Here is a 19,931-nt window from a genome sequence, read left to right on the forward strand (position 1 = left end):
TGAAGATGATTAATAGATAAATTCCTCAGGTCCAGCAATTTATTTGAGAATTTTATGAGTTCCAGAAGTATACGTTTGATCCAGATTACTACAGACTGTTCTGTTTTTGACAGATTCTGTTTTTCATGTGTTGTTTACTTATTTTGATGAATCTATGGCTAGTAAAAGAGTTTATAAACCATAGAGAAGTTGGAATACAGTAGGTTTAACACCAATATAAATAAAGAATGAGTTAGTTACAGTACCTTGAAGTGGTGATTTATTTTCTTATACTAACGGAGCTTACGAGTTTTCTGTTAAGTTTTGTGTTGTGAAGTTTTCAAGTTTTGGGTAAGGATTCGATGGACTATGGAATAAGGAGTGGCAAGAGTCTAAGCTTGGGGATGCCCAAGGCACTCCAAGGTAATATTCAAGGATATCCAAGAGCCTAATCTTGGGGATGCCCCGGAAGGCATCCCCTCTTTCGTCTTCGTTCATCGGTAACTTTACTTGGAGCTATATTTTTATTCACCACATGATATGTGTTTTGCTTGGAGCGTCATTTTATTTTATTTAGTTTTGCTTGCTGTTTAATTAAAATACCAAGATCTGAAATTCTTAAATGTTAGAGAGTCTTCACATAGTTGCATAATTATTCGACTACTCATTAATCTTCACTTATATCTTTCGGAGTAGTTTGTCATTTGCTCTAGTACTTCACTTATATCTTTTTAGAGCATGGTGGTGGATTTGTTTTATAGAAACTATTGATCTCTCATGCTTCACTTAGATTATTTTGAGAGTCTTAAATAGCATGGTACTTTTCTTAATAATCCTAATATGCTAGGTATCCAAGAATAGTAAAAACTTTCTTATGAGTGTTTTGAATACTAAGAGAAGTTTGATGCTTGATGATTGTTTTGAGATATGAAGGTAATAATATCAAAGTCGTGCTAGTTGAGTAGTTGTGAAATTGAGAAATACTTGTGTTGAAGTTTGCAAGTCACGTAGCATGCACGTATGGTAAACGTTATGTAACAAATTTGAAACATGAGGTGTTATTTGATTGTCATCCTTATGAGTGGCGGTCGGGGACGAGCGATGGTCTTTTCCTACCAATCTATCCCCCTAGGAGCTTGCGCGTAGTACCGAGGTTTTTGATGACTTGTAGATTTTTGCAATAAGTATGTGAGTTCTTTATGACTAATGTTGAGTCCATGGATTATACGCACTCTCATCCTTCCATCCTTGCTAGCCTCTTCGGTACCATGCATTTCCCTTTATCACATTGAGAGTTGGTGCAAACTTCGCCGGTGCATCCAAACCCCGTGATATGATACACTCTTTCACACATAAACCTCCTTATATATTCCTCAAAACAGCCACCATACCTACCTATTATGGCATTTCCATAGCCATTCCAAGATATATTGCCATGCAACTTTCCATCATTTCGTTCATCATGACACATTCATCATTGTCATATTGCTTAGCATGATCATGTAATTGACATAGTATTTGTGGCAAAGCCTGAAGGAAATATGCCCTAGAGGCAATAATAAAGTTATTATTTATTTCCTTATTTCATGATAAATGTTTATTATTCATGCTAGAATTGTATTAACTGGAAACATAATACATGTGTGAATACATAGACAAACAGAGTGTCACTAGTATGCCTCTACTTGACTAGCTCGTTAATCAAAGATGGTTATGTTTCCTAACCATGGACAAAGAGTTGTTATTTGATTAACGGGATCACATCATTAGATGAATGATCTGATTGACATGACCCATTCCATTAGCTTAGCACCCGATCGTTTAGTATGTTGCTATTGCTTTCTTCATGACTTATACATGTTCCTATAACTATGAGATTATGCAACTCCCGTTTGCCGGAGGAACACTTTGGGTGCCACCAAACGTCACAACATAACTGGATGATTATAAAGGAGCACTACAGGTGTCTCCAAAGGTAGATGTTGGGTTGGCGTATTTCGAGATTAGGATTTGTCACTCCGATTGTCGGAGAGGTATCTCTGGGCCCTCTCGGTAATGCACATCACATAAGCTTTGCAAGCATTACAACTAATATGTTAGTTGTGAGATGATGTATTACGGAACGAGTAAAGAGACTTGCCGGTAACGAGATTGAACTAGGTATTGGATACCGATGATCGAATCTCGGGCAAGTAACATACCGATGACAAAGGGAACAACGTATGTTGTTATGCGGTCTGACCGATAAAGATCTTCGTAGAATATGTAGGAGCCAATATGGGCATCCAGGTCCCGCTATTGGTTATTGACCGGAGATTTGTCTCAGTCATGTCTACATTGTTCTCGAACCCGTAGGGTCCGCACGCTTAAGGTTACGATGACAATTATATTATGAGTTTATGCATTTTGATGTACCCAAGGTTGTTCGGAGTCCCGGATGTGATCACGGACATGACGAGGAGTCTCGAAATGGTTGAGACATAAAGATTGATATATTGGAAGCCTATGTTTGGATACCGGAAGTGTTCCGGGTGAAATCAGGATTTTACCGGAGTACCGGGAGGTTACCGGAACCCCCCGGGAGCTAAATGGGCCATGATGGGCCTTAGTGGAAAAGAGAAGAGGCAGCCCTACATGGGCCGCGCGCCCCTCCCCTCCCTTGGTCCGAATAGGACAAGGAGAGGGGGCCGGCCCCTCTCTCTCTTTTCCCCCCTCCGCGAATCCTATTCCAACTAGGATTGGGGGGGAATCCTACTCCCAGAGGGAGTAGGACTCTCCTGGCGCGCCCTCCTTGGCCGGCCGCCTCCCCCCTCTAGTCCTTTATATACTGAGGCAGAGGCACCCTAGAGACACACAAGTTGATCCACGTGATCTTTTCCTTAGCCGTGTGCGGCGCCCCAGCCACCATAGTCCTCGATAATATTGTAGCGGAGTTTAGGCGAAGCCCTGCTGCTGTAGTACATCAAGATCGTCACCACGCCGTCGTGCTGACGAAACTCTTCCCCGACACTTTGTTGGATCGGAGTCCGGGGATCGTCATCGAGCTGAACGTGTGCTAGAACTCGGAGGTGTCGTAGTTTCGGTGCTTGATCGGTTGGATCGTGAAGACGTACGACTACATCAACCAAACGCTTCCGTTGTCGATCTATTAGGTATGTAGATCACACTCCCCCCTCTCGTTGCTATGCATCACATGATCTTGTGTGTGCGTAGGAAATTTTTTGAAATTACTACGTTCCCCAACAGTGGCATCCGAGCCTAGGTTTTATATGTTGATGTTATATGCACGAGTAGAACACAAGTGAGTTGTGGGCGATATAAGTCATACTGCTTACCAGCATGTCATACTTTGGTTCGGCGGTATTGTTGGATGAAGCGGCCCAGACCGACATTACGCGTACGCTTACGCGAGACCGGTTCTCCCGACGTGCTTTGCACAGAGGTGGCTTGTGGGTGACAGTTTCTCCAACTTTAGTTGAACCAAGTGTGGCTACGCCCGGTCCTTGCGAAGGTTAAAACAGCACCAACTTGACAAACTATCGTTGTGGTTTTGATGCGTAGGTAAGATTAGTTCTTGCTTAAACCCGTAGCAGCCACGTAAAACTTGCAACAACAAAGTAGAGGACGTCTAACTTGTTTTTGTAGGGCATGTTCTGATGTGATATGGTCAAGACATGATGCTGAATTTTATTGTATGAGATGATCATGTTTTGTAACCGAGTTATCGGCAACTGGCAGGAGCCATATGGTTGTCGCTTTATTGTATGCAATGAAATCGCGATGTAATGCTTTACTTTATCACTAAACGGTAGCGATAGTCATGGAAGCACAAGCTTGGCGAGACGACAACGATGCTACGATGGAGATCAAGGTGTCACGCCGGTGACGATGGTGATCACGACGGTGCTTCGGAGATGGAGATCACAAGCACAAGATGATGATGGCCATATCATATCACTTATATTGATTGCATGTGATGTTTATCTTTTATGCATCTTATCTTGCTTTGATTGACGGTAGCATTATAAGATGATCTCTCACTAATTATCAAGAAGTGTTCTCCCTGAGTATGCAACGTTGCGAAAGTTCTTCGTGCTGAGACACCACGTGATGATCGGGTGTGATAGGTTCTATGTTCAAATACAACGGGTGCAAAACAGTTGCACACGTGGAATACTCAGGTTATACTTGACGAGCCAAGCATATACAGATATGGCCTCGGAACACGGAGACCGAAAGGTCGAGCGTGAATCATATAGTAGATATGATCAACATAGTGATGTTCACCAATGAAACTACTCCATCTCACGTGATGATCGGACATGGTTTAGTTGATTTGGATCACGTAATCACTTAGAGGATTAGAGGGATGTCTATCTAAGTGGGAGTTCTTAAATAATATGATTAAATTGAACTTAAATTTATCATGAACTTAGTCCTGGTAGTATTTTGCAAATTTTGCTGTAGATCAATAGCTCGCGTTATTGCTTCCCTGTGTTTATTTTGATATGTTCCTAGAGAAAATTGTGTTGAAAGATGTTAGTAGCAATGATGCGGATTGGATCCGTGATCTGAGGTTTATCCTCATTGTTGCACAGAAAAATTATGTCCTTGATGCACCGCTAGGTGACAGACCTATTGCAGGAGCAGATGCAGACGTTATGAACGTTTGGCTAGCTCAATATGATGACTACTTGATAGTTTAGTGCACCATGCTTAATGACTTAGAATCGGGACTTCAAAGACGTTTTGAACGTCATGGACCATATGAGATGTTCCAGGAGTTGAAGTTAATATTTCAAGCAAATACCCGAGTTGAGAGATATGAAGTCTCTAACAAGTTCTATAGCTAAAAGATGGAGGAGAATCGCTCAACTAGTGAGCATGTGCTCAGATTGTCTGGGTACTACAATCGCTTGAATCAAGTGGGAGTTAATCTTCCAGATAAGATAGTGATTGACAGAATTCTCTAGTCACCATCACCAAGTTAGTAGAACTTCATGATGAACTATAATATGAAAGGGATAACGGAAACAACTCCCAAGCTCTTCGTGATGCTGAAATCAACGAAGGTAGAAATCAAGAAAAACATCAAGTATTGATGGTTGACAAGACCACTAGTTTCAAGAAAAGGGCAGAGGGAAGAAGGGGAACTTCAAGAAGAACAGCAAGCAAGTTGCTGCTCAAGTGAAGAAGCCCAAGTCTGGTCCTAAGCATGAGACTAAGTGCTTCTACTGCAAAGGGACTGGTCACTGGAAGCGGAACTACCCCAAGTGATTGGCGGATAAGAAGGATGGCAAAGTGAACATAAGTATATTTGATATACATGTTATTGATGTGTACTTTACTAGTGTTTATAGCAAACCCTCAGTATTTGATACTAGTTCAGTTGCTAAGATTAGTAACTCAAAACGGGAGTTGCAGTATAAACAGAGACTAGTTAAGGGTGAAGTGACGATGTGTGTTGGAAGTGGTTCCAAGATTGATATGATCATCATCGCACACTCCCTATAATTTCGGGATTAGTGTTGAACCTAAATAAGTGTTATTTGGTGTTTGCGTTGAGCATGAATATGATTTGATCATGTTTATTGTAATACGGTTATTCATTTAAGTAAGAGAATAAATTGTTGTTCTGTTTATATGAATAAAACCTTATATGGTTACACACCCAATGAAAATAGTTCGTTGGATCTCGATCGTAGTGATACACATAATCATAATATTGAAACCAAAAGATGCAAAGTTAATAATGATAGTGCAACTTATTTGTAGCACTGCCATTTAGGTCATATTGGTGTAAAGCGCATGAAGAAACTCCATGCTGATGGGCTTTTGGAATCACTTGATTATGAATCAGTTGATGCTTGCGAACCATGCCTCATGGGCAAGATGACTAAGACTCTGTTCTTTGGAACAATGGAGCGAGCAACAGATTTGTTGGAAATCATACATACTGATGTATGTGGTCCGATGAATATTGAGGCTCGCGACAGGTATCATTATTTTCTGATCTTCACAGATGATTTGAGCAGATATGAGTATATCTACTTGATGAAACATAAGTCTGAAACATTTGAAAAGTTCAAAGAATTTCAGAGTGAAGTGAAAAATCATCGTAACAAGAAAATAAAGTTTCTAAGATCTGATCGTAGAGAAGAGTATTTGAGTTATGAGTTTGGCCTTCAGTTAAAAACAATGTGAAATAGTTTCACTACTCATGCCACCTGGAACACCACAATGTAATGGCGTGTCCGAACGTCATAACCGTACTTTATTAGATATGGTGCGATCTATGATGTCTCTTACCGATCTACCACTATCGTTTTGGGGTTATGCATTAGAGACAGCTGCATTCACGTTAAATAGGGCACCATCTAAATCCGTTGAGACGACACCACATGAACTATGGTTTGGCAAGAAACCTAAGCTGTCGTTTCTTAAAGTTTGAGGTTGCAATGCTTATGTGAAAAAGTTTCAACCTGATAAGCTCAAACCCAAATCGGAGAAGTGCGTCTTCATAGGATACCCAAAAGAAAATGTTGGGTACACCTTCTATCACAGATCCAAAGGCAAGAAATTTGTTGCTAAGAATGGATCCTTTCTAGAAAAGGAGTTTTTCTCGAAAGAAGTGAGTGGGAGGAAAGTAGAACTTGATGAGGTAACTGTACCTGCTCCCTTATTGGAAAGTAGTTCATCACAGAAATCTGTTCTTGTGACTACTACACCAATTAGTGAGGAAGCTAATGATGATGATCATGTAACTTCATATCAAGTTACTACCGAATCTCATAGGTAAACCAGAGTGAGATCCGCACCAGAGTGGTATGGTAATCCTGTTCTGGAAGTCATGTTACTAGACCATGACAAACTTGCGAACTATGAGGAAGCAATGATGAGCCCAGATTCCGCGAAATGGTTTGAGGCCATGAAATCTGAGATATGATCCATGTATGAGAACAAAGTTTGGACTTCGGTTGACTTGCCCGATGATCGGCAAGTAATTGAGAATAAATGGATCTTCAAGAGGAAGACGGACGCTGATAGTAGTGTTACTATCTACAAAGCTAGAATTGTCGCAAAAGGTTTTCGACAAGTTCAAGGTGTTGACTACGATGAGAGTTTCTTACTCGTATCTATGCTTGAGTCTATCCGAATCATGTTAGTAATTGCCGCATTTTATGAAATCTGGCAAATGGATAAACAAAACTGCATTCCTTAATGGATTTATTAAAGAAGAGTTGTATATGATGCAACCAGAAGGTTTTGTCAATCCGAAAGGTGCTAACAAAATGTGCAAGCTCCAGCGATCCATCTGTGGACTGGTGCAAGCATCTCAGAGTTGGAATATACGCTTTGATGAGTTGATCAAAGCATATAGTTTTATACAGACTTGCGGTGAAGTCTGTATTTACAAGAAAGTGAGTGGGAGCACTACAGCATTTCTGATAAGTATATGTGAATGACATATTGTTGATCGGAAATAATGTAGAATTATTCTGTAAAGCATAAAGGAGTGTTTGAAAGTAGTTTTTCAAAGAAAGACTTCGGTGAAGCTTCTTACATATTGAGCTTCAAGATCTATAGAGATAGATCAAGACGCTTGATAAGTTTTTTCAATGAGTACATACCTTGACAAGATTTTGAAGAAGTTCAAAAAGGAGCAGTCAAAGAAAGAGTTCTTGCCTGTATTACAAGGTGTGAAGTTGAGTAAGACTCAAAGCCCGACCACGGCAGAAGATAGAAAGAGAATGAAAGTCATTCCCTATGCCTTGGCCATAGGTTCTATAAAGTATGTCATGCTGTGTACCAGATCTATTGTATACCCTGCACTGATTTGGCAAGGGAGTACAATAGTGATCTAGGAGTAGATCACTGGACAGCGGTCAGAATTATCCTTAGTGAAATAAGGATATGTTTCTTGATTATGGACGTGACAAAAAGGTTCGTCGTAAAGGGTTACGTCGATGGAAGTTTTTGACACTGATCCAGATGATTCTAAGTCTCAATCTGGATACATATTGAAAGTGGGAGCAATTAGCTAGAGTAGCTCCGTGCAGAGCATTGTAGACATAGAATTTTGCAAAATACATATGGATCTGAATTTGGCAGGCCCGTTGACTAAATTTCTCTCACAAGCAAAACATGATCACTCTTTGGGTGTTAATCACATAGCGATGTGAACTAGATTATTGAATCTAGTAAACCCTTTGGGTGTTAGTCACATGGAGATGTGAACCAATCACATAAAGATGTGAACTATTGGTGTTAATCACATAGCGATGTGAACAAGATTATTGAATCTAGTAAACCCTTTGGGTGTTAGTCACATGGAGATGTGAACCAATCACATAAAGATGTGAACTATTGGTGTTAATCACATAGCGATGTGAACTAGATTATTGACTCTAGTGCAAGTGGGAGACTGAAGGAAATATGCCCTAGAGGCAATAATAAAGTTATTATTTATTTCCTTATTTCATGATAAATGTTTATTATTCATGCTAGAATTGTATTAACTGGAAACATAATACATGTGTGAATACATAGACAAACAGAGTGTCACTAGTATGCCTCTACTTGACTAGCTCGTTAATCAAAGATGGTTATATTTCCTAACCATGGACAAAGAGTTGTTATTTGATTAACGGGATCACATCATTAGATGAATGATCTGATTGACATGACCCATTCCATTAGCTTAGCACCCGATCGTTTAGTATGTTGCTATTGCTTTCTTCATGACTTATACATGTTCCTATAACTATGAGATTATGCAACTCCCGTTTGCCGGAGGAACACTTTGGGTGCTACCAAACGTCACAACGTAACTGGGTGATTATAAAGGAGCACTACAGGTGTCTCCAAAGGTAGATGTTGGGTTGGCGTATTTCGAGATTAGGATTTGTCACTCCGATTGCCGGAGAGGTATCTCTGGGCCCTCTCGGTAATGCACATCACATAAGCCTTGCAAGCATTACAACTAATATGTTAGTTGTGAGATGATGTATTACGGAACGAGTAAAGAGACTTGCCGGTAACGAGATTGAACTAGGTATTGGATACCGACGATCGAATCTCGGGCAAGTAACATACCGATGACAAAAGGAACAACGTATGTTGTTATGCGGTCTGACCGATAAAGATCTTCGTAGAATATGTAGGAGCCAATATGGGCATCCAGGTCCTGCTATTGGTTATTGACCGGAGATTTGTCTCAGTCATGTCTACATTGTTCTCGAACCCGTAGGGTCCGCACGCTTAAGGTTACGATGACAATTATATTATGAGTTTATGCATTTTGATGTACCCAAGGTTGTTCGGAGTCCCGGATGTGATCACGGACATGACGAGGAGTCTCTAAATGGTTGAGACATAAAGATTGATATATTGGAAGCCTATGTTTGGATACCGGAAGTGTTCCGGGTGAAATCGGGATTTTACCGGAGTACCGGGAGGTTACCAGAACCCCCCGGGAGCTAAATGGGCCATGATGGGCCTTAGTGGAAAAGAGAAGAGGCAGCCCTACATGGGCCGCGCGCCCCTCCCCTCCCTTGGTCCGAATAGGACAAGGAGAGGGGGCCGGCCCCTCTCTCTCTTTTCCCCCCTCCGCGAATCCTATTCCAACTAGGATTGGGGGGGAATCCTACTCCCAGAGGGAGTAGGACTCTCCTGGCGCGCCCTCCTTGGCCGGCTGCCTCCCCCCCTCTAGTCCTTTATATACTGAGGCAGAGGCATCCTAGAGACACACAAGTTGATCCACGTGATCTTTTCCTTAGCCGTGTGCGGCGCCCCAGCCACCATAGTCCTCGATAATATTGTAGCGGAGTTTAGGCGAAGCCCTACTGCTGTAGTACATCAAGATCGTCACCACGCCGTCGTGCTGACGGAACTCTTCCCCGACACTTTGCTGCATCGGAGTCCGGGGATCGTCATCGAGCTGAACGTGTGCTAGAACTCGGAGGTGCCGTAGTTTCGGTGCTTGATCGGTCGGATCGTGAAGACGTACGACTACATCAACCAAACGCTTCCTTTGTCGATCTACTAGGTATGTAGATCACACTCCCCCCTCTCGTTGCTATGCATCACATGATCTTGCGTGTGCGTAGGAAATTTTTTGAAATTACTACGTTCCCCAACAAAGCGACCGTTCATAATTCTTTCATACATGCCACTCTTGGTCCATTGCATATCCCGGTATACCACCGGAGGCATTCATATAGAGTCATCTTTTGTTCTAGTATCGAGTTGTAATCATTGAGTTGTAAATAAATAGAAGTGTGATGATCATCATTTTCTAGAGCATTGTCCCAAGTGAGGAATAAAAAAAGAAAGGCCATAAAAAAAGAGAAGGCCCGAAAAAAGAGAAAGGCCATAAAAAAGAGAAAAGGCCCAAAAGAAAAAAAGAGAAAAAGAGAGAATGGACAATGCTACTATCCTTTGCCACACTTGTGCTTCAAAGTAGCACCATAATCTTCATGATAGAGAGCCTCTTGTTTTGTCACTTTCATATACTAGTGGGAATTTTTCATTATAGAACTTGGCTTGTATATTCCAACAATGGGCCTCCTCAAGTGCCCTAGGTCTTCGTGAGCAAGAAATTTGGATGCACACCCACTAGTTTCTTTTGTTGAGCTTTCATACATTTATAGCTCTAGTGCATCCGTTGCATGGCAATCCCTACTCCTCGCATTAACATCAATCGATGGGCATCTCCATAGCCCATTGATTAGCCTCGTTGATGTGAGACTTTCTCCTTTTTTGTCTTCTCCACATAACCCCATCATATTCTATTTCACCCATAGTTCTATGTCCATGGCTCGCGCTCATGTATTGCGTGAAAGTTTATAGGTTTGAGATTACTAAAGTATGAAACAATTGCTTGGCTTGTCATCGGGGTTGTGCATGACGAGAGCATTCTTGTGTGACGAAAATGGAGCATGACTAAACTATATGATTTTGTAGGGATGAACTTTCTTTGGCCATGTTATTTTGAGAAGACATAATTGCTTAGTTAGTATGCTTGAAGTATTATTATTTTTATGTCAATATGAACTTTTATCTTGAATCTTTCGGATCTGAATATACATGCCACAATTAAGAAGAATTACATTGAAATTATACCAAGTAGCACTCCGCATCAAAAATTCTGTTTTTATTATTTACCTACTCGAGGACGAGCAGGAATTAAGCTTGGGGATGCTGATACGTCTCCAACGTATCTATAATTTTTGATTGCTCCATGCCATATTATCTATTGTTTTGGATGTTTATGGGTTTTATTTTACACTTTTATATTATTTTTGGGACTAACCTATTAACCCAGAGCCCAGTGCCAGTTTCTGTTTTTTACCTTGTTTTAGGATATCGCAGAAAAGGAAAATCAAACGGAGTCCAATTGACCTGAAACTTCACGGAACTTATTTTTGGAAGGAAAGCAACCTGATGGACTTGGAGTGCACGTCAGGAAAGAAACAAGGGAGCCACGAGGTAGGGGGGCACCCACCCCCTAGGGAGCGCCCTCCACACTCGTGGGCCCCTTGTGGCCCCCCTGACATATTTCTTCCGCCTATATATCTCCATATACCCTAAAAACATCCGGGAGCACAATAGATCGGGAGTTCCGCCGCCAGAAGCCTCTGTAGCCACCGAAAGCCAATTTAGACCCGTTCCGGCACCCTGCCGGAGGGGGAATCCCTCTCCGGTGGCCATCCTCATCATCCCGGTGCTCTCCATGACGAGGAGGGAGTAGTTCTCCCTCGGGGCTGAGGGTATGTACCAGTAACTATGTGTTTGATCTCTCTCTCTCTCTCTCGTGTTCTTGATTTGGCACAATCTTGATGTATCGCGAGCTTTGCTATTATAGTTGGATCTTATGTTTCTCCTCCCCCTTTACTCTCTTGTAATGAATTGAGTTTCCTCTTTGAAGTTATCTTATCAGATTGAGTCTTTAAATATTTGAGAACACTTGATGTATGTCTTGCCGTGCATATCTGTGGTGACAATGGGATACCACGTGATTCACTTGATGTATGTTTTGGTGATCAACCTGCGGGTTCCGCCCATGAACCTATGCATAGGGGTTGGCGCACGTTTTCGTCGTGATTCTCCGGTAGAAATTTTGGGGCACCTTTTGAGGTCTTATGTGTTGGTTGAATAGATGAATCTGAGATTGTGTGACACATATCGTATAATCATACCCACGGATACTTGAGGTGACATTGGAGTATCTAGGTGACATTAGGGTTTTGGTTGATTTGTGTCTTAAGGTGTTATTCTAGTACGAACTCTAGGGTTGTTTGTGACACTTATAGGAATAGCCCAACGGATTGATTGAAAAGAATAACTTTGAGGTGGTTTCGTACCCTACCATAATCTCTTCGTTTGTTCTCCGCTATTAGTGACTTTGGAGTGACTCTTTGTTGCATGTTGAGGGATAGTTATGTGATCCAATTATGTTAGTATTGTTGAGGGAACTTGCACTAGCGAAAGTATGAACCCTAGGCCTTGTTTCAACGCATTGCAATACCGTTTGTGCTCACTTTTATCATTAGTTACCTTTCTGTTTTTATAATTTCAGATTACAAATACCCATATCTACTATCCATGTACCACTTGTATCACCGTCTCTTCGCCGAACTAGTGCATCTATACAATTTACCATTGTATTGGGTGTGTTGGGGACACAAGAGACTCTTTGTTATTTGGTTGCAGGGTTGCTTGAGACAAACCATCTTCATCCTACGCCTCCTACGGATTGATAAACCTTAGGTCATCCACTTGAGGGAAATTTGCTACTGTCCTACAAACCTCTGCACTTGGAGGCCCAACAACGTCTACAAGAAGAAGGTTGTGTAGTAGACATCAATGCCCTTATGATGTTTGTTACCCTAACGATTAAGAGGGAGAATGTTGAAACTGATCTCACAGATTTATAACAAACCAATAGGAAAATAGAGGTGACATATTCTTCTCTCCTCGCGTTTGTGCTTTGATCGGGTGCACACAAGCTATATAGGTCATGCCCCTTGGGCATATAATGTACATAGGTTAACCCCAAAACTACTCCTAACAACTGATCCAAAAAGATGCTAATGGGTATTAGAAGACCGTTACCACCGCCGGCCACCACAAGGCCATGTCGGTGGCTCCCTGCTGCCATCGATGTCTCCATGCTCCTGCTCTTCTTCCACGACCATCTGCTTGTTGCGGAAGTACACAAGGTGTAGCCATGGGCACATGGCTACACAAGGGGTGGACCAAGTAGGCAGGAGGTTTCCCTCTGTACTCGTAAGAAATCTCACAAATCCCTTTTTGTTAATCTGTTTTAGGTGGTCTAACTAAAAATAGGTTCAAGATCCTACTCATGCCATGCCTAAAGTTTTATATCTAACATGCATTACCTTCCATGTCCTTGCAATATAGTGCCCTAATCGCCCAGATATTCCTTTTTTTAGAGAAAAGACGCAGGCGAGCCCGAGAAGGGCGCTAGCCTAGTCCGACTTTGAATTAACAAAGCCATCAACCGGCCAGTGTACAACTGCAGAGTACAACAACGAACTAGAACAAAGAAAGCAGCAAGATACAGAGGCGCTGGAAAGCAGCTCACAAGCCTCAAGCACTTCACACAGGAAGGATATACAATGGAGCACCTAGCTGAAGGACTTGAGGTCCTCCACCACGACTACACATGGTTGGGAGCAATGCCGGCTTTGGAGAGGGAATGAAGATGCACCTACATGGCCTGCCTTCACCAAAACCTAAGGGCCTCGGCACGACACAGCCATCCAACCCCGTCTTCGAAGGAGGCCACAACCTCCTCGCCTGGATCGTAAGGCGCCAAACCGCTGAACAACGGGAAGTTCCCATGAACATGGATGAAAGCCGCCGGGCAGACCCAAGGAGCGGATCAGAGCACCCAAATGTGCCGACGAGGCTCAGCCAAAGCAGAGCAAGCTGCAAAACCAACGGGCAGAGCACGGCGGAGGAAAAGCAAAAGATTGGACGAAGAAGAACACGCCACCGGCTGCTGTCAATGCACCCCAACAGTGCCCACCACCCCATCCCTCAAGGCGGCGCCGAGAACACCGCCGCCGCCGCCCACCGAAGTTAGGGTTTTCACCCAAGGAGCAGGGGGTGGGTCGTGGAAGGGCAGACCTTGACCGATGTCTTCATGAAGAAATCCGGCGCCTGCAGGCGTCGTCATCGTCTCGGCCGGCCGGAGCCGACCAGGGGTTTCCCCCAGTCTGGATCCCAACCATCAGAGACGCCCACAGGACGGGGCTGGCCAGCCACGCCAGCGCAGCCGGGATCCATCGAGGCGACGCACACTAAGCATGGGACGAAGAGCAGCAGCCGGATCGAGCGCTGCCAGATGCGAAGGCAGCCACGGCCAGATCTGGCGCCGCCAGCCACCAGGGCAACAACGCGAGGTCCCAGTCCACCGGAGTTTCCTCGGCCTCCCAACCAGAACGTCGGCACCACGCCAACCCCGAAGCACGCCGCGGGAGCAGAAGGGCCTCACCGAGGGACCGTCGTCCCAGATCCAAAGCCCTCCGATGCGGCCAGAGCAGCGAAGGCCCTGCCGCCGCAGTCCCTAGCTGCGCTAGGGCCTTGCCCGGCGCCAGCCTCGTGCGGCGGCGAGGGAAAGAAGAGAGAGGAAGGGGAGCTACGCCGACGGGAGGGAGGAGGCCCCCGAGTCGCCCACGTGGGGCGGCACGGGGGAGGGGAGAGGGAAACCGTCTCGAGTATCCCGGTCACCAACCCAGATATTCCTCACGGTTCCGATGTAATAAAAGTCATCATTCTCAAAGAAAAGATAAAGGTGTGGAGAAAACCAGTGGATGATAGTACTATATCATCTATCCTTTCTTGCTTGGGTTATGGAAAGTGTAGAAATGCATGCTCTAGTCAATGCAATCAAAAATTCGATCTGATGAAAAAAACGAGTGTGCCATCAGCAGTCTCGGCCTGAGGACCCAGGACGGCGCCATGCGTCAGCTGCTGGCCTACGGCGCCGTCTGGATCGACTTCTCATGTAGCTAACCGCAGGTGCTTCAGCGCGCAGGCGCTCGGCGGCTACCATGACACGCACAGGTTTGAGGGCAGCCGCGCGGTGCTTCGTCGGCGAGGGGTGGCGCGGGGATGGCGGAGGCGCCTCGACGAGGAACAGCAGTCGGAGGAGCTGATCGGCGGCCGGACCAGGTCTGCTCGTGTGCGTGGTTTTTCCTGCTCGTGCGCTGTTCCGGTTTACCTGTTGCCACGGCCGTACATGTGCGTTGGTTTTTTAGTTCTGGTGTCCTGTTTGGATCCGCCACGGGCGTGCGTGTGCGTTGGTTTTCCAGTGTCCGTTTTCCTGTTTGTAAACAGGTCCTATATCTACTATCTATCTACTATTTACTATCCACTACATCTATAAAAGTATGAGAGGGCGAAGAATCAATTCATCTTATCTGTTTAATCCTAAAATCTAACGATCAAGATCTTCGTAATGTTTAGCATCAAACACAGTCAGAGCTAATCCACTAATCCCACGATCGATCTCCCGTAAAAAAAAAGGGCACTATTAGGCGCCGGCGCACCGGCCCAACTTTGCGCCGGTCGTACCAGCAGCGTCCGATCGAATAACGCGTAGCCGCACGATTCTCTCCTCATCTTCCATCCGACGTCTTTTCTTCTCTACTACTATTAAACAAGCAAACATATTCTTCTCTAAACGCACCCAAAAACACGTACACGAAACAACCAAGACAAAATACCACCTCACGATTCGATCCATCTAATTAGGTCTAACCGTTAATAACCCTCATCTGTGTACGTTTAGCAATTTAGAGAAGCGGACGAAACTCTGCCATCTATCCATCGAGAGGACGAAACGTTCCGCTGCGAGCAAAAATTTAACTGATTCGCGTGATTAAAGGCCTGCATGCAGCGGCATGGCCCACGTTCAGCATTATGGCGTTCACATGCATTCGTTCGGCCTGCCGAGGCGCATCTTCAGGAGAGGGGGGAGAATGAGAGGCCTGGCGGCGGCACAGGGCGTGCTCGCCGGCGAGCGTGCTCCCGCATCTGCCTGGCGCACGGGGTTGGATCGGGCGCTAGGGTTGCCCTGCCGCCGCCCATAGCAGTCAGGGGTTGACAGGGAGAAGCAGTCGGAAGGCGACGGAGGCGGCGGTGGCTCGATTACATCTATGCGACGATGACGGCTCGGCAGCAGCGAGTGGCCGATTCATCTCCTCGCTAGCCCCTCGCCCTTCAAAGGTTAAAGATCTGGCACCCTCTTCCCCCGGACGCCCAGAATGAGCGGCGGATCCAGAAAATCAGTTCGTCAAGATACGCACATACATAAAAAGTAGACATGCAGACAGCTGGATGGATTTTTCTTACAGGACACACATATGGAAAAGGCAAGCCGCCGGTGAAGACAGCTTCAACCTCACCACCAAGGACGGAATCACGGAAAGGTCAGCTTCATCCGAACCAACCGCGAGGACCATGCTAAGGTACATACATACATATACCAAGATCGATATTGACCGATGCTTGTGGTTGCAATTTCATGTCCGTCACTGATGTATTGGTGCTCATGGTGAGATATGGGATAATAAGTGGAAACTTTTCACCGCTCAGTTCTTACCGAATGAATCTTTGTAAGTAATCTTTTTTCCCTACCCCCTCTTATATTTACAGGAAATTCAAGTGTGGTACACATATGAGTATGCTTTGCTTCCCTCTGTTGTACACATGTGGTTATTTGTTATCTCTGATTAAGAGAATCAAAGGCCACTACATTCTTGAATATTGAGACTGTGTTAGTTGGTTTAGGTTAAACTTGATACATGCTATTTACTTTTTTTTCATCTGACAATTCAGTTGTACTATTGATTTTGACAGTTTTCAGGAATTTTAAGCCGTCTTTGGATTTTAGCTTCCTCAATCATTCTGAATTATTTAATGTTAGTATGAGGTACATGTGTTCCCAAGATTAAACTTGAGAAATGTGTAGTTAACCACTTGGGTACGTTTGATTTCTTTAGTAGATGCAGCGACAACCACCATTGTCCATGGTCTATACTAAAGATAATTATTAGCAGTGCAACATCTCTGTTGGTTCAATCAAATAGTTCAGCCTGATCGGTTCTTACTAATATTTAAACCACCTTCAATTTTTAGCCTGCTCGGCCATTTTGGAGTAGTTTCAGTTTTGGGTGCATGTCTTTAATAGAACAACAAACTTATTTTAAGTGCTAAAATAAACACTAAACGCCAATTCCTGATGGCGACTATTTTTAGAAAGACCATACGGCTGGAGGAGATCCTTACTATCGATGTCAAGCGGGGGTGGAAGAAGGGCACGAAGATCACCTTCCTAGATGGAAGGATCCGGTTTTTTCGGTGCAGTTCTGTGTTTTAAAAAGTTATTGCGATGTAATTTTTTATTAACACTACAGTCCATGAAGTTATATTTAGGGATATTTCATTTTTCGCATAAGATGAAGCACCATTTTATTTTTAAATATTTTCTGAAGTAAAATTTGTGAATAAACGGAATGATGTTTCAGAAGATTTGAATGGTTGTGACTTGTGGGGTCGCCTGAGGAGGCGACTGCGGCAGGGAGCAGCGGCACATCGGCGGACAACAACACATGTGTAGCGTGCAGCGGCAGCGGCTGCACGGCCACGACGGAAGAGCAACAACACGAATGAGGTGCAGGTGGGGGTAAGAGTAAGTATCACTTGTCATGTTTAACTCATGGCAACAAAGAGTAAGGATCACTTCACACTCACTACAGGAAGAATACTGCTGTGATGATTATATACATATATGTTCCACTTGGTCGCTCAGTTAGTATTAATTTCCTATCTATTCTTTTTTCTTGCAGACATGTTTTGAAACTAGACTTTGATGGGAAGTTCATCCATATATGGGAATTATACCTTTGTATGCCTCTGTTTCACATCATGAGCAGTTAGAAATTACCATGTATGGACGCATGTATGTGTGTTCTTTGTGTAGGTTTACCTGCATTATTCCTAGACAAATGGAAGTCATATACTCCCTCTGTCCTTCGAAAAACATCTTGCTGGAAATTGTTTGATGGTTTCCAATGCAGACTAAAATTTGAGTTGATGTTGCCTTTTGCAATTATGTTAATCTCAGCCATAAGATTGAGAGATCAGCAGACATTAGATCTTTGAGTAAAAAGTAGTAACTTAGAACCTTTGATGAACTGTAGAAAGTGAGCTTTTGTTGTTCGAGAGTGTAAATAACATGGGATGGAGACTTGACCGCCACATAATTATTTTACACTGACCTATTGAACCATCATTGCTGAACTTCAACATTTCGGTAAAACATCACATGAAAAATCGGCTACAACCAACTAGATTGTTAAATCCTCATGTGTTTTATACTGAACTCAAGAAGTGTGAATAAGCAAGAAAGCTTTTGAAGAGATCAGTGTATCGTCGCAACTGCTACTAGAATTGGCTCCTTTCCAAGCACCGGTAAGATCTTTCAACAGATCTTAGCGACATCTCTCTCTTCTTAAATTTGCCAGGATTTTATGTAATTGCTTTTCTTCTAATAAGATGCATCCTGCTTGCTGTTGAATTGTGCAGAAAGGCTACATTGTATTAATTTCTTTTTCGCATAGTTGATATAATTCAGCACATTTTGTATCAACTGATAACTTTGAATCTTTGCGTCTTTCATCAGATTATGCTTTGAATTTGCACATGAATAACTAAAAGCGCCATGACATTACGCATTTCCTTCATTTTAGCCATTAAACTTACTTATGTATCCGGTGTTAATTTATCATTTCTTGTATATTCATCTTAGTTAGGAAGGGTGGCTTTGGTCATCCTAAATTTTGTGTGGGTTCTTTTTTCAGTCCTGGCTAGCTTTGCGAAACAATAATTATTATAATCCTTGATCTGCACATGCCCAATTTTCTTATACCGTATAGTGTCCCATTCTAGAATAGTAGCCTTTCTGCTCTGTTAAGATGTTGAAGCACAGCAACATTTTTAACTCATGTTTAATATTGACAGAACTAAGCATTAGGTAGAGAAAGGGTTGCTTGCATGCCATTCATGTCATAGAGAAAATGTTAAATTCCCTCTCTCCAATTCCTTACCATGAACCTAACGCTTTATTGATCTGTTTTTAGCTTCTAGATGTTCTGAAACTATATACACAATAGATACTGTCTGAAGTGTAGTTTCACTCCATGAAAAGCTGAGATAAACTGAAAATGGGGTAAAAAAAATCCGACTCTTCCTGCTCGCTGGCGGTGCCCGCTATGGCATGGGTGGCTTTACCGCAGCCGCCGAGCCTTCAAATTCTGAAGATAACAAGCAGCTAGAATCCAAGAAGAAAACTAATTTAGTTCAGCCAACACTCCTATTTTTTGTGCATCTTTGTTCCAACTTTGCATTGACGCCATGTCCACTTGGACAATGTTCATATGTTACTTTGATTTTCGCCCAAGAAAATAAACATTCTGAAATCTTTGTAGGAATAGACTAAATACGCTACGCCCTTACATTCTTTGTGGAGAAGTTCTTCAGCCAATCTATTGCCATTGATTTGTGTCATCCTAAAGTTTGAATTCAAAATTTTATACCCGCAAAATTTGATATGGTTTGATTGAGACGTGCGACGTGCGTTGCACGTACACACTTACTAGTTTACAAAAAACTTTCATCCGGCGGCCATGGATGAGGCGATGCGCCCGGCCACGAAGCATCGCCCGTGCGTTCGCCTGTCGCTGCCCTCCCCACCGGTCACCGTCGTCGCTGCCGGTGGTCGCCGTCATGGTGGAAGCAAAAAAAAAAAAAAAAACTGGATCCAGCAAAAAACAGAACATGGTGGAAGCAAAATTTTGGAGCTGTTTCCAGTAAAAAAGAGTTGGTGATAGCAAAACTATTTGTTGGATCTAGCTTCT

The 19,931-nt window shown here is 43.4% G+C and overlaps 1 long non-coding RNA gene across 1 annotated transcript; it reads left to right on the forward strand.

Annotated features, from left to right (window-relative positions):
* The first annotated feature begins 15,874 nt into the window (after positions 1–15,874).
* LOC147986024 (uncharacterized) lies at positions 15,875–19,336 on the forward strand. The gene is made up of 3 exons (XR_015616980.1): positions 15,875–16,239; positions 16,368–16,628; positions 17,272–19,336. It is a non-coding gene; the product is annotated as an uncharacterized LOC147986024 (long non-coding RNA).
* The last annotated feature ends 595 nt before the right edge of the window (positions 19,337–19,931 follow it).

The sequence above is a fragment of the Triticum urartu genome, chromosome 2A, assembly GCF_056163025.1.
Source record: "Triticum urartu cultivar PI428250 chromosome 2A, HENAU_Tu73, whole genome shotgun sequence".
Classification (NCBI taxonomy): domain Eukaryota; kingdom Viridiplantae; phylum Streptophyta; class Magnoliopsida; order Poales; family Poaceae; genus Triticum; species Triticum urartu.